This window comes from Triturus cristatus, chromosome 5_2 (assembly GCF_964204655.1).
Source record: "Triturus cristatus chromosome 5_2, aTriCri1.1, whole genome shotgun sequence".
Classification (NCBI taxonomy): domain Eukaryota; kingdom Metazoa; phylum Chordata; class Amphibia; order Caudata; family Salamandridae; genus Triturus; species Triturus cristatus.
In genome coordinates this window covers 130,466,736-130,479,560 of record NC_140588.1, presented here as the reverse complement: position 1 = coordinate 130,479,560, position 12,825 = coordinate 130,466,736, and positions in this window count along the sequence as shown.

Below are 12,825 nucleotides of genomic sequence, written 5' to 3'. Positions count from 1 at the left end.
TTTAAGTTAAGTGTAAACTTGATTGGTGAATGGACACACAACCCAGGGTAGCTCCAATGGTAATTTTGCAGTGTATGTTTGGTACATGTAGCACGTGCTGTATCTGTGAAGTTATGGAAACACTGTGACAAATATAGGATGTGCTTGCTAGCACACTGATGGCAATCACTTACACACTTTCCAAAGCAGAAAATTGCAATTCCACTAGAGTTTCCAGTCTAATGTGCCTTTTATATCAGCCACCTGGGCATGAGCTACATTTGTACATACCATTATTAGGTCAACAATTGTTGCATAGCAAACATCCACGTATTGATGCCAACCAGATATTTCACATGGCAATCTACATTGCTTTTACCATTTACCCATTTTTTAAAATGCTCTACTGGTTGTCATACCAACATTGTACATCATGTGATATCTTCTGCCTTGCAATTTTTATCATCCACAATGTACTGGTCACTCCACTTATGGACAAAGTAGCACCATGATTTCAGAACATTAAATGTCAATTTATTGAGACAACACACCAAGGAGTAAGGTCCAACTGGCAGCCAAAAACCAACAAGCACTAACATAGAGGATGAGCCTGTAGATGTCCAGGCACAGTCCATGGGGGATACATGTCATGGGATATGTAGAGTAGAGGAAAGTTTCAGTGCGAATCAATGTACAATTGCCATTATCCCAAAAAGATTACATTGACAGTCCACTGATGGATAAGAGATCAACCAGTGCTCAAGCAAACGGAGGGCAGTTCCAGTTTAGAGGTACACTAGCATAACATGTAGCACAGGACAATGGAGAATTTGGCTATGTGGCGAGAGAAATGCTACTGGGAAGTTTTCCTGGGCACAGAAGTAAAATCCACATTTTCTTCTTCTGAGGTATGTGTTGGCTCAGGTGAGGGTGGTTTCGAAGGTCCCGGAGCCAAAGGAGGCACATACACATCAGTGGCTGAAGAAGTGGAAGGCAGGTTCTCGGCAGCACGGTATTAGGCAGCCATTGTTTTAATGTGGCAGTCCTGCTTCCACTCTATGGACTCCAAAATGTTCTGGTTTAGCCCCATTATGTTGGCTACCTCACTGGTGCCTCTTGTGCAGGGCATTAGTGTGTGCCTCTGCCACATGACACCAGCGATGTCAGCCAGGGACCGTTCCAATTCACGGAGGGGTGAGTCGGTGCCTCTTCCAGGCTCTGCACAGCCCTGTTTTGAGCTGGGGCACTGAAGAACTCCCTCTAGGGTGCCTGCCATGGTCTCCAACCCTGTCTGCACCTCCTCTGCCAACTGGCTCTGCACTTCAACAACGCACTGTTCAAAAACATTTGGATGGTCCTGTGAGTCTGGTGGTTCAGATGTGGTGGGAGGTGGTGTTTGATGGGTTCCAAACAGGTCATGTGGAGACATAGAGATGCAGCTTGTCCTTCTTGTGACCGGAGAGGGGTTTGGATGGATTTAAACAGTTCCTGGAGGATGTTTTGATCCAGGCTTGGCTTGCTGTCACCCTCTACAGGATCCACTTCCAGGACAGGTTGCTGCTCAGGAGTAGGTGTTTCATGCTCTGCAATGCAACAGAATGTGGGTTGATGCTCATGTTTGACAGCTGTTCTCAAGAGTCTACAAGGTAGGGTTTATTGGCATCATTTTGTAGCTTACATTGTATGTTAACATAGCAAAGGTCATGCAACACAGCATTAAATGTAAATTTTAGGCCATGAATGCACCATATCTAAGTAGTTTTGGGCATTGGAGTCCTCTCCTATAGCACATGCCCAGACCAGCCTGCCATGGCCCAACGCATGCACCCTTGCACCACGGTGCAAAGGTGCCTGTGTTGGCACATAGCAGCCCTTTGTCCACGGGCACAGGGGAAAAGGAAGTGAATGCACCGTATCTGATAGCTATGGCGCAATCCTGCCCTGTTCTTTTGCCGTAGCGCAGCGCAGCAGGAAGGCCTACGGGACTGCTCTACGGCAAAACCTCATAAATGAGGCCCTCAATGTTTGTGGCGTGGGAACACCCACAGCCACACCCATGGAGCACTCCTATCACACATTCTTTTACATGACAGTGGCACATATTTATAAGGCTGTGAAAAGCCACACAAATTGTCTTTACATAGCCTTGTAAAAATGCCCCTGCACACGCCTTGGTGCAATAGAGAGCGGCCGTAGTGAAGCCCACATGCGGCCATGAGGAAAGGAAACACCTTTTATCCATTCTCAAGTGGATGAATTGCTTCTTAATTTCATTATTGAGAAATCTGAAGTCCTATACTGCGGGACTCCACCTCCCTCTGGTCAAAGAGTTAGAGACCAGACTCCAAGGAGACACTACCCACTGAAATAATTTGCAGCCACCTGGATGGTAAGTGGTGATTTTTTTAAGGGAATTTATCCATATCATACCCGGCCTTTGAAACTAGTAACCAATGCAGAGTTGCCCTGTTTTGACTATGTCACACAACAGTGTGCAATTGGTGTCAAAGGCTGCGTGCATCATGGTTTGCGCACAATCATTGAAAAAGGCCTATTCACTGAAAACTTGCTGTTAATGGCACGTTTTGGTTTCTTCTGCTTATGAGAAAAAATATATGTTTACAACAAAAAGCAAAGACTTCAGTAAGATCAACAAGGCACATAAGGGGTGATTTGTGCCACCTTACTTGGCTTTGTAAATAAATGTAACACAACACAGCGGCTTGCACAGCTTTACGTTACATTTTAGGCTGGTAGGCGTTCTGTGGGTGGAGCATGGGCATTCCTGTGCCGTCCCCCCATCGCTTTCACACAATTCAAGATTTACAAAGGTAACCCTGCTAGAGTATGGCATAACAATATGACAAATCTATTTTCCTCTTTATTATTTTCTCTTTCTATGCCTTATGCAGAGAGGAAAAAATGCATTGCTTTTGTGCAGGAAGGTATCCCTTCCTGAAAAAAAACAACCCTGTACTTAACATAGGCACCTTTGCAGCATGGCATACAGGGCCTGCGGTTGTGCTAGAAGCACACAGTGCGCCAGCACTAGGAAGGGAGCAGTAGGGCGCCATACCTTAACAGATATGGCACATTTCTGCTCTCTCCATTTGACGCACCGCAGGGCAGAGCAACAACTTCTGTTACTACTCTGCCTTGCGTGAAATTAATATGCCCCTAATTCTTAAAAGTTCCCTTCTTAGCCTCATAGGCTGTTCGTTTCCGTCGTACCGGAATGGATGTTTTTCTGCATGTTTGCTGGCTCTGTAATGATTGCCCGAATGTCTCTATTATCGATTTCTTATGCGGCTTCTTGGAACGCGACCTCTTTTCTTATTTGATGATCGTCTCTTTTTTTTCACCAAACCACTGATAGATATTACTTATTTTTCACAGTCTAGCTGGTGTTATAGAATCCTTTACTAATGTGATAAATGAAGTGCCATTTTTTATATCAATAATTCACTAAGAAATTTAGTATTTGGCAGTACTGCGGCTTCTCATCCTATCCATCAGAGAGAGGTACACTGGCGCCAACAAAGACGCACACAGAAACACTATTAAATAGTGAATTTAGGGCATATTATCAAGGGCTTGCGATAACATTATCGCCGCTTTAGCGTCCGTTTTCGGGTGAAAAAAGGCGATAATTTTATTGCTTTGTTAACAAGGATACGCTACCGCGTGTTTCCTTGCCTTAGCACCCGGTTTCCTATCGCCTTGCATCGCTAATGAGATGCAAGGTAGGCGTGCCCCTTACAACTGCATTATAAAATATCGCTAACGGTGCTTCGCTGTATTTACAACGAAGCCCCGTCCGGTTTAGCGCTAATTTTTTTCACGCTAACTGGACCTTAAAGCTGGAATTTAACGTCTGTTAAATTCCAGACTAAGGCATACCTAACATGGGAGGTGGATTGTGTGGCTAATACCACAGGCCCTATCATCAAGGATAACGCCGTTTTCCATGGAACATCGCTGGAAAACCAGCGTTGTTCCATGGAAAACGGCGATATCCCCGCTATCGCTGGAATATTTATCGCCATAGCGCTAAGCGTTGTTAATACAGCGCTAACATGGCGATAGGTTCCAGCGATAGCCGGCGATAGGAAAATGCGCGCTAAGTGCGGTCAGCGATAATTATCGCTGCTGCTTGATAATATGCCCCTTTGTTTTTTATCCTTTTAGCTCTGCTTCTGGATTGTTCTTTTGTGGCAAAAAGGCATTAGACAACCAATGCAAGATTATGTGTTTGTAAACTGCGAGTTCAAATGGGGTTATGTCAGAGTCTGTTTTTCCATTTGAATCACATGCCACGCTGTAGCAATTGTATGCTTCCAAACAGTGATTGTTTCACAGAGGTCCCATTGGATTCGTCGACATCACAATTACAGACAGCTAATTAGTTTTCTTTCTGTGTGCCCTTGCCTGTTGTTGGCAGCATAATTCCGTATTAAGAAATGCAGGTGTTAACGAACCAAACACTCACATGTTCAAGACTGCAGCCATGGGAAACGGCTCGAGATTCACAGATTCCTCCAGTCAGCGACCTGTTGGCAGATTGTGAAGCTGACAGCGTGCCCTGCTGCCGTCTCGCGCGGGGAACATTTCCATAAGCACTGCACATTTTCCCTGGTTGCTTTTAATTAAGCAGTATGTCCTGACAGATTGGGCATTCACACTCCATGGGGCCTGTGTTAGTGTATGCGAGCAGGGGGGAATTCATTAATCTAATGTCAACTATAGCCGTGTGTAGTAGATACCAATAATTAAAACTGACATGAAGAAAAAGGTTACAATAGGTCGTAGGTGTTGACTTTACAAATCAATATTAAGTTCCTCAATTGACTTTATCAAAAACTCAGAAATATAATACTCTCAGGTATTCATTGTGTGGAGTATAAATGTTGTACTTGGTTTAAATTGAAAGCTTTCCACAAGACCCCATACCGACCTGCTTCAAATCTCCCACATACCGCTTTGAGACCCTTGCGTTGAAATGGTGGAAGGATTCTCAGCGCCCCAGGCAAAGTTGAAAGTTGCCTGTTGGAGCACTTTTGTTCATTTAAAATATGGAGAATGGTCTGTTTTTTATTAGAATTCTGATTTGTCAGTAGGTTGTGGCCTTCCATCCTCTGATGGAAGCTCTGACCCTACCCAGACCACTCATTATTAAATCATTTCAGGTGGCGGTTGTGTCCCCATAAGTCTTGATGTAAGCCATGCTTCAGGTCACCATGTATGGGACCTAGGGTTGCCACCTTTCCAAGAGAAAAATGCGGGCCATTTGCAGTAGAGACTGGTAAGTACAACTGAGAGGGTGGTGGGAAGAGGGAGAGCACACACACACCCATTCACTCACTTACCTCATGCATTCACATGCAGACACTTGCACACAGACCCATTCACAACACTCACTCACAAATACACATACATTCATACAAAACACGCCCGCACCAAAAAGTCAATAAAAAACAACAGTTACCTGCTGCAGCTCTCTGCGATGGAAGCCTCGGAGATGCCAGAAACTTTGAGACTACTACCTCCCCTCATTGGTTGATCTTAGGTCTGACATACCTGTAAGAAATACACGGCATGCATATTTGGCTTCAAATTATGCTGTGGCAGTGATACCCACAGTGACTGTGTCACAAAAAAAATTGTATATGGACCTGGGTGCTGGTCGGGTACTGAATTGGTATCCAACATCATCACACAGAGAGACAAGACTGATTTGTTGGTTAGAAGACAAAGAATGGCAGTAATTCATCAGGACGTGATGTCAATGTGCAGTTGCCAGGCTGTGAAAGATAAGTCTGGCATCTCTGTATAAGCAAGATACAGCACTTGTTATGGCAAGCATTCCAAACAAAATGAACATCCTGGTTGTCATGCACATTCACACTCAAGGGGTGCTCTGTGCACATTTAACAGGTTACCATGTTAAAAAAACAGATTAATTATGTTCACACATGTGAGCCCCACGATACTTGTCATCGGTATATTGTTGACATATTGAAAGATACGTGGTAGATGCGTACTCTTATGTGATTACTATAATCACATCCACTCTCTTAAGGAAGTATGATTAGGTCTTACCAAACATGAAATTACTAATTGCCACCTCGGGTGAAGCAGAGGTGCCGCGCTCAGTCGTGCAATGCTAGGAATAAAGTAAGTGATGGTTTTACTCCAGTAATGCGGCCCTCCTTAAGGGAGTTGAAACGTTGGTCATCCCGAAGGTCGGCATCAGTACTTACAATTCGAAGAGTGGAGACCCTTTGTCAGCACCTACCCTCTTCCTCCCCATCCCCGGAATGGGACTCCAGGGACCGTCATAGCTCTATTTAACCTAGAATCTGTTCAGGCAGCTGCATCGGAGACGCGTGCAGCCGCCATGTGCTCAACGCGCATGTATGGTGGCCATCTTGGAGTGGTGCACTCACCTGTGTTGGTGTTTGTGGTGCGCATATCTGGTGATCATATTGGGTTGGGTGACAGTGTTTGAAAGTAAAAGCCTGTGAGAGGTTTTTTCATATATCTAGATAATCAGGTTGGAGTCAGAGCCTATTGATGAATTAGGCAAAGATTTAAATACGGGTCCTGAGAGATCGCCCAGCTTTTCAAAAACAATCGGACCAAGGAGCCCTATGGCAGAAAAAGTATCTCATATTTTATTTCAGTGAGGAGGGCCCGCAGATGAAAGAATTGTATATTCATGATATACTTTTTTACGTAATGAATGCCCAACAGCTCAAAACCGATAGGGTCAGGGAAACCTATGGCAGGCTAAGTTTCTTACATTACAGTGCGGGGAGTCCCCAGGTGATGAAATCGTATATTCATGACAAAAACGTGGGACCCAAGGTGAAGTGTACCTAATCAAGAAACAAATGGCACCTAAGGATAGTTTATGGATTACGAAGAGCCTGGTGAAAACTTGAGGAGTATCCAGGTGGTGTACGGGTTTTTTTTTGTTGGTAGGACCAATGTCAGACCCCTGAGTTAGAGTAATGTGGAGATGTCTCATTTGTAGTTCCTTAGGCTTGATTAGAAAGTGGTGTACACCTATACAGGACAGATGGATTGTTACTTTGGTGGATGGTCATGGAAGCCAACACTATATGGTGCATGATAAGTATGTGCCTAAATTTCGATCCAAGAAATCTCGTCATTCAGTCTGGTCCCATTAGTTTGTGAGCGGAACACCCATAGTTGCTCTTGCCTAAAAAGAGCAGTTGTACTCCATGAGGATATGAAAGGAAAAGGGCAGTAGGGTTATAAGGCTGCGCACGGAGATGTAACCGTAAGTGAGCAAAAGAAATTCTATTTGTTGAAACTACGGAATTTGAACAACACCACCCCTCCTTGTTAAATGAGTTCAGACAATGTCCACCCTCATATAGTACAAAAACAATTTCAAAGTCCTGAGCAGCAGTCGTAGAATTAGTATCACAATACGTCCAAATAGTAGTCTTCTCAAATGATTTACTTGATCTTTATTCCACTTTTCGTAAAATTTGTACTCCAATCCTTCAACATAACAGGTAGCCACAGGTTGAGCCAACACGTGTTTTGTCTCTAGGCATTAACCTAAGACTTCGTCAGGGCTACAACAAACAAATACTTAAATTACTATTATAATACAAAGAATAAAGTTTCAGTTGAATTGATAGAACCTCCACCAAATTTAGTCCAAATAAAGAATCACCTGCTGTGCAACCCCGTCAGTCAAGCGAAATTTCAAAAGAAAAAGTATAAAGAGTAGTGTTCATACAGAGATAGGACAGTGAGAAATCAAATCACCAAAAATGTAAGAAATAAGTGCCAAGGCTAAGTAATAAAACGCAAAGGAAAAAGACAATGACCACAACCTTAAAATCCCAAAGTGAATCAAGATAGGTCATACTGAATCTGGCAATGAGCTCACCGCAAATGACGTGTATCTGTGGACAAGTAGTTTGGATAAAGTGTTCTGCCACACTTTAAAAATTGACGTTCTCCAGCTCAATCAACTGCACTAAGATATAAATGCAATGACTAAATTACCATTCAAGGTTCCCAAACATCAGTAAAGTCACTAACTATGCCAAAACACTGCAAGTAAAAGAATAATGCAATCAGTACTCACCACTAGGTAACGGGAACACAATGTGTAACAATGAAATCTCCAAAGTAAAGAGACATGGAAATTCCAAGACTCCAAGTAGCGTTCTAAATAGAAAAACGAGTAACGTAAGGCTGATATTACTGGGATGATCATGAAAATTAAACCTCATAGATTGAGCACAATCCAAACACTCAATATACAAATCTCATACCTATAATATACTATTCCTATGCAATAATCAGATAGCAAATCCAGAACTATAAAGACCCCGAGACTGTACGTTGGGGACAATAACCCTCCTGTTTTGTATGGCAATTAAAAATCCCGTGGTGACTGCCTGGAAATTAACCAGACCATTTACAAAAGGAGTAAACATGCGAAAATAATACTCAACATACCTAATATTAAAGAAACTCGTAGGGAAACTCACAATGGAGAGTGCTCCGATCCGTGTCCAAGTCGCAGCGTATTGCATACGCGCCATCTTGGAGTTACTATTTAAGCAATACTCATGTTGTAAACACAAAAGATGATCCCTCGTGAGAGTACTTCACAGCCAAGAGGTTATAACCGCACCATTTTAGGCTGGTCAAAAAAGTATTACGTTCATATTTAGCCAGCTAAAGGACAAGCAATAATTATACCCTTTACCCACCTGACTATATTTACTCTCATATACGAGAATATCTAATAAAATATCAGGGAAAGCACACAAACGTGAGTATCCGTCAAGAACCATAACAGTTATATAAAATTATTTAACAAGCTTCAATTCTATGCAGTCTAAATTTTAAAAATTATTCGACACTTCACCAAAAGCTTAGTCAAAAAATTAAGAGCCAGTGCGATGAGCAACTAAGGGTATCTCGGTCGGGCAAAGGCACGATCGCATATGTGTGCCATCTTAGTGGTGAATATATATCATAAAATGGCAATTACGGCGTCACCTCTCAAGTCTACAAAAAGTATTTCAAATGATTGAGGGAGGGGAGATTACCATGCATAATAGAAAGTCAGGGGAAATTAGAAACAAGACACGGCACCGTTACCTTACCTCTCAAGCTCGCAAAGAATACTTCAAATACTTGAAGAGAAGGAAAATTATCGTGCAAATAGAAAGTCGGAAGAGCTTAGGAAACATAGAGGAGAGAGAGATATATACATAAACAAAGGTCTAAAAGACAATAACAACACATACATCATAACAGACTAAATGGTAGAGTAGCACGTTCTTGCTATTAGAGAGAGAACAACAGACAATTCACATATATTGTTAATGTGAAAAGATCAGAATGCATAGATATTTGGGTAACACATGAATAATCCACCAGTCAATTCACAAATGCAGTTAATGTGAAGAAATCAGGATGCATAGCTTATGGTGTAACACAGAAGTATTCCATCAGTCAATGGGGGTAACAATCATAGCATATAGGTTATTAATGTAATTAAACAGAATTTGAACCATAGTTAATTTGATTAAATAAATCGTGACACCATAGTTCCCTGGAAGCATATCAATTGTGTTGTCAGTTAGCGTGTTATAGGAGGCAAAATGTTGTGATATAGTTTTAAGATCTGATCCCCGTCCCCCAAGTATAAATGACCAATATCAACAAATGATTAACACCTGAAATGATATCGGCAGCCTCATGTTCTCAAAAAGTATTGTAGCTCAGAGTCAATGTTGATGCCCATTTCCACTGCATGTTATCTTAAAATCCATTGGGCTTCACATTGTCGTACTTTTAGTTCCCTATTGCCTCCCCTGATATCAATCGGTATTGCTTCAATACCATGGAAAGCAAAAGCCAACTTAGTACTCTGTGCTGTACATTCTAGAGCATGGGTCACTATCGGATATCTAGAGTTGTGGTTTTTCAAGGGTCTAAAATGCTCCGATAAGCGTTCTTTGAGGCATCGTATAGTGCTCCCGATGTACATTTTTGTACACTTGCATATGATCGCATAAACAACAAATTTTGTAGAGCAATCAATATGTTGTTTAATTTGATATTTTAACAGACCCATGATATGCAAATTCCAATTTACCATGTATCGCTAGTTTGCACATGCTACAGCTCCCACACTTATATGAGTCCTTATTAAGTGTGTGTAGCCAGGTGCGTTCCACATGTCCTGTTCTTGGATAACTCGGGCTGACAATATTCCGTAATGTCATACCTTTGCGATAGATGATGCTGGGGTTCTTAACGATATAGGAACTGAGGTTATGGTCAGCAGTCAACAGATACCAATGTTTTTTTTTACAATATTGTAAATCTTATGTGACCAAGGATGATAGCTAGTATCCATTTTAACCGATAAAGTTAGTTTGGAATCTTGCTTACTCCTAGTTTTTAATGTGTCACTCCTGGATGGTTTTACAGCACTTTGTCTGGCTTTGTATACTATGCCAGGTTCATATCCTGTAGCCAAGAATCTCGATTCCATATTACTGGCACAGTCGGCAAATTCTACATCTTTACTGCAATTTCTGCGGGCCCTGTAGAATTTGCCATAAGGAATGGCATTGACTTGAACTCTAGGATATGCACTGGTTGCATGCAGCACAGAATTGCATGACGTGCTTTTCCTGTGTAGTTTGCAGTTAATTTTGTCATTATCTACAAATAGTTCCACATGCAAGAACACAATTCTTTCCTTACTATATGTCATGGTGAATGACATATTGTACACATTGTTATTCATATAGTCAAAAAATTATTTTAGTTCTAACTCGCTCCCCATCTAGATAAGTAATCAGTCGTCAATGTACCTGCCATAGTATACTATATATTCATGCCACTTTGCTCCTGAGGTGCCCCAGACATGCGCCGCCTCAAACCTCCCCATAAAGAGGCAGGCAAAGGACGGCGGAAATCTGGAACCCATCGTGACCCCGCAGTGTTGTTGGTACCAATCACGTTTGAATAAAAACACATTATGCTCTAAGATCATTCTTGACATACTGATCAGCATTTCTGAATGTTCAAACTGCTCCACTGGTCTTTTGGACCAAAAATGTTCAAAAGCGCCAAAAGATCTTGTTCATGTCTGATGTTAGTATACAGTGACACTACATCTAGTGTCACTAATATCATCGATGTATCCCAATTAATATCCAAAAGGATATTTAAGATGTGTTTAGTGTCTCTGATATTAGAAGCAAGGTTGGTCACATAAGGTTGTAAAAATGTGTCAACAAATTTGGAATTTTTTTCCATAGGACCCCTTATTCCTGACACTATCGGCCTCCTAGGCGGTGAAGTGGCATTTTTATGAATTTTAGGGAGGGTGTATATACAGGGACATCTAAGTTTATCCACCAACAGATATTTATACTCGTCATCATTGATTAAACCCTTGATGTTTCACTTTTTCAACTCAGTATTAATGATTCTAGTAATTTCATATATTGGGTTGTGTGTGATTTTTCTATAGCAGGTTCATTTGATAACTGGCCCATTAGTTCTGCTTCATACATGGCCGTATCCATTACTATGATGTTCCCGCCTTTATCAGCTTCCTTAATAGTAATATCCACATTAGTACTGAGTTGGTTGGGGGCTGTTCGTTCATTTGCTGTAAGGTTATTATTGTACGGACCCAACCTCTTGTGTCTCATAGTTTCGTCACATTTATCAAGTTCTTTGTTTATAATTTTATGAAAAATCTCAACATTATTGCCACTAGCCAAATGGGGCATCCACTTAGATTTTGCTCTTAGACCACTATCAATGCTAAGATTGGTACAACATTCTAAATCCGTCAGCAGAACTAATGGGCCAGTTATCAAATGAAAACTGTTATAGAAAAATCACACACAACCCAATATATGAAATTACTAGAATCGTTAATACTGAGTTGAAAAAGTGGAACATCAAGGGTTTAATCAATGATGACGAGTATAAATGTCTGTTGGTGGATAAACCTAGATTTCCCTGTGTATACACCCTCCCCAAAATACATAAAAACGCCACTTCACCGCCTGGGAGGCCGATAGTGTCAGTAATAGGGGGTCCTACGGAAAACATTTCCGAATTTGTTGACACATTTTTACAACCTTATATGACCAACCTTGCTTCTAATATCAGAGACACTAAACACATCTTGACTATCCTTTTGGATATAATTGGGATACATCGATGATATTAGTGACACTAGATGTAGTGTCACTGTATACTAACATCAGACATGAACAAGGTCTTTTGGCTCTTGAACACTTTTTGTCCAAAAGACCAGTGGAGCTGTTTGAACATTCAGAAATGCAGATCAGTATGTCAAGAATGATCTTAGAGCATAATGTGTTTGTATTCAAACGTGATTAGTACCAACAACACTGCGGGGTCGCGATGGGCTCCAGGTTTGCCTGCCTCTTCATGGGGAGGTTTGAGGCGGCGCATGTCTGGGGCACCTCAGGAGCGAAGTGGCATGAATATATGGTATACTACGGCAGGTACATTGACGACTGTTTACTTTTCCGGACGAGGAGCGAGTTAGAACTAAAATAATTTTTTGACTATATGAATAACAATGTGTACAATAGTCATTTACTATGACATACAGTAAAGAAAGAATTGTGTTCATAGATGTGGAACTATTTGTAGATAATGACAAAATTACCTGCAAACTATACATGAAAAGCACGTCATGCTATTCTGTGCTGCATGCAACCAGTGCACATCCTAGAGTTCAAGTCAATGCCAATCCTTATATCGAATTCTACTGGGCGC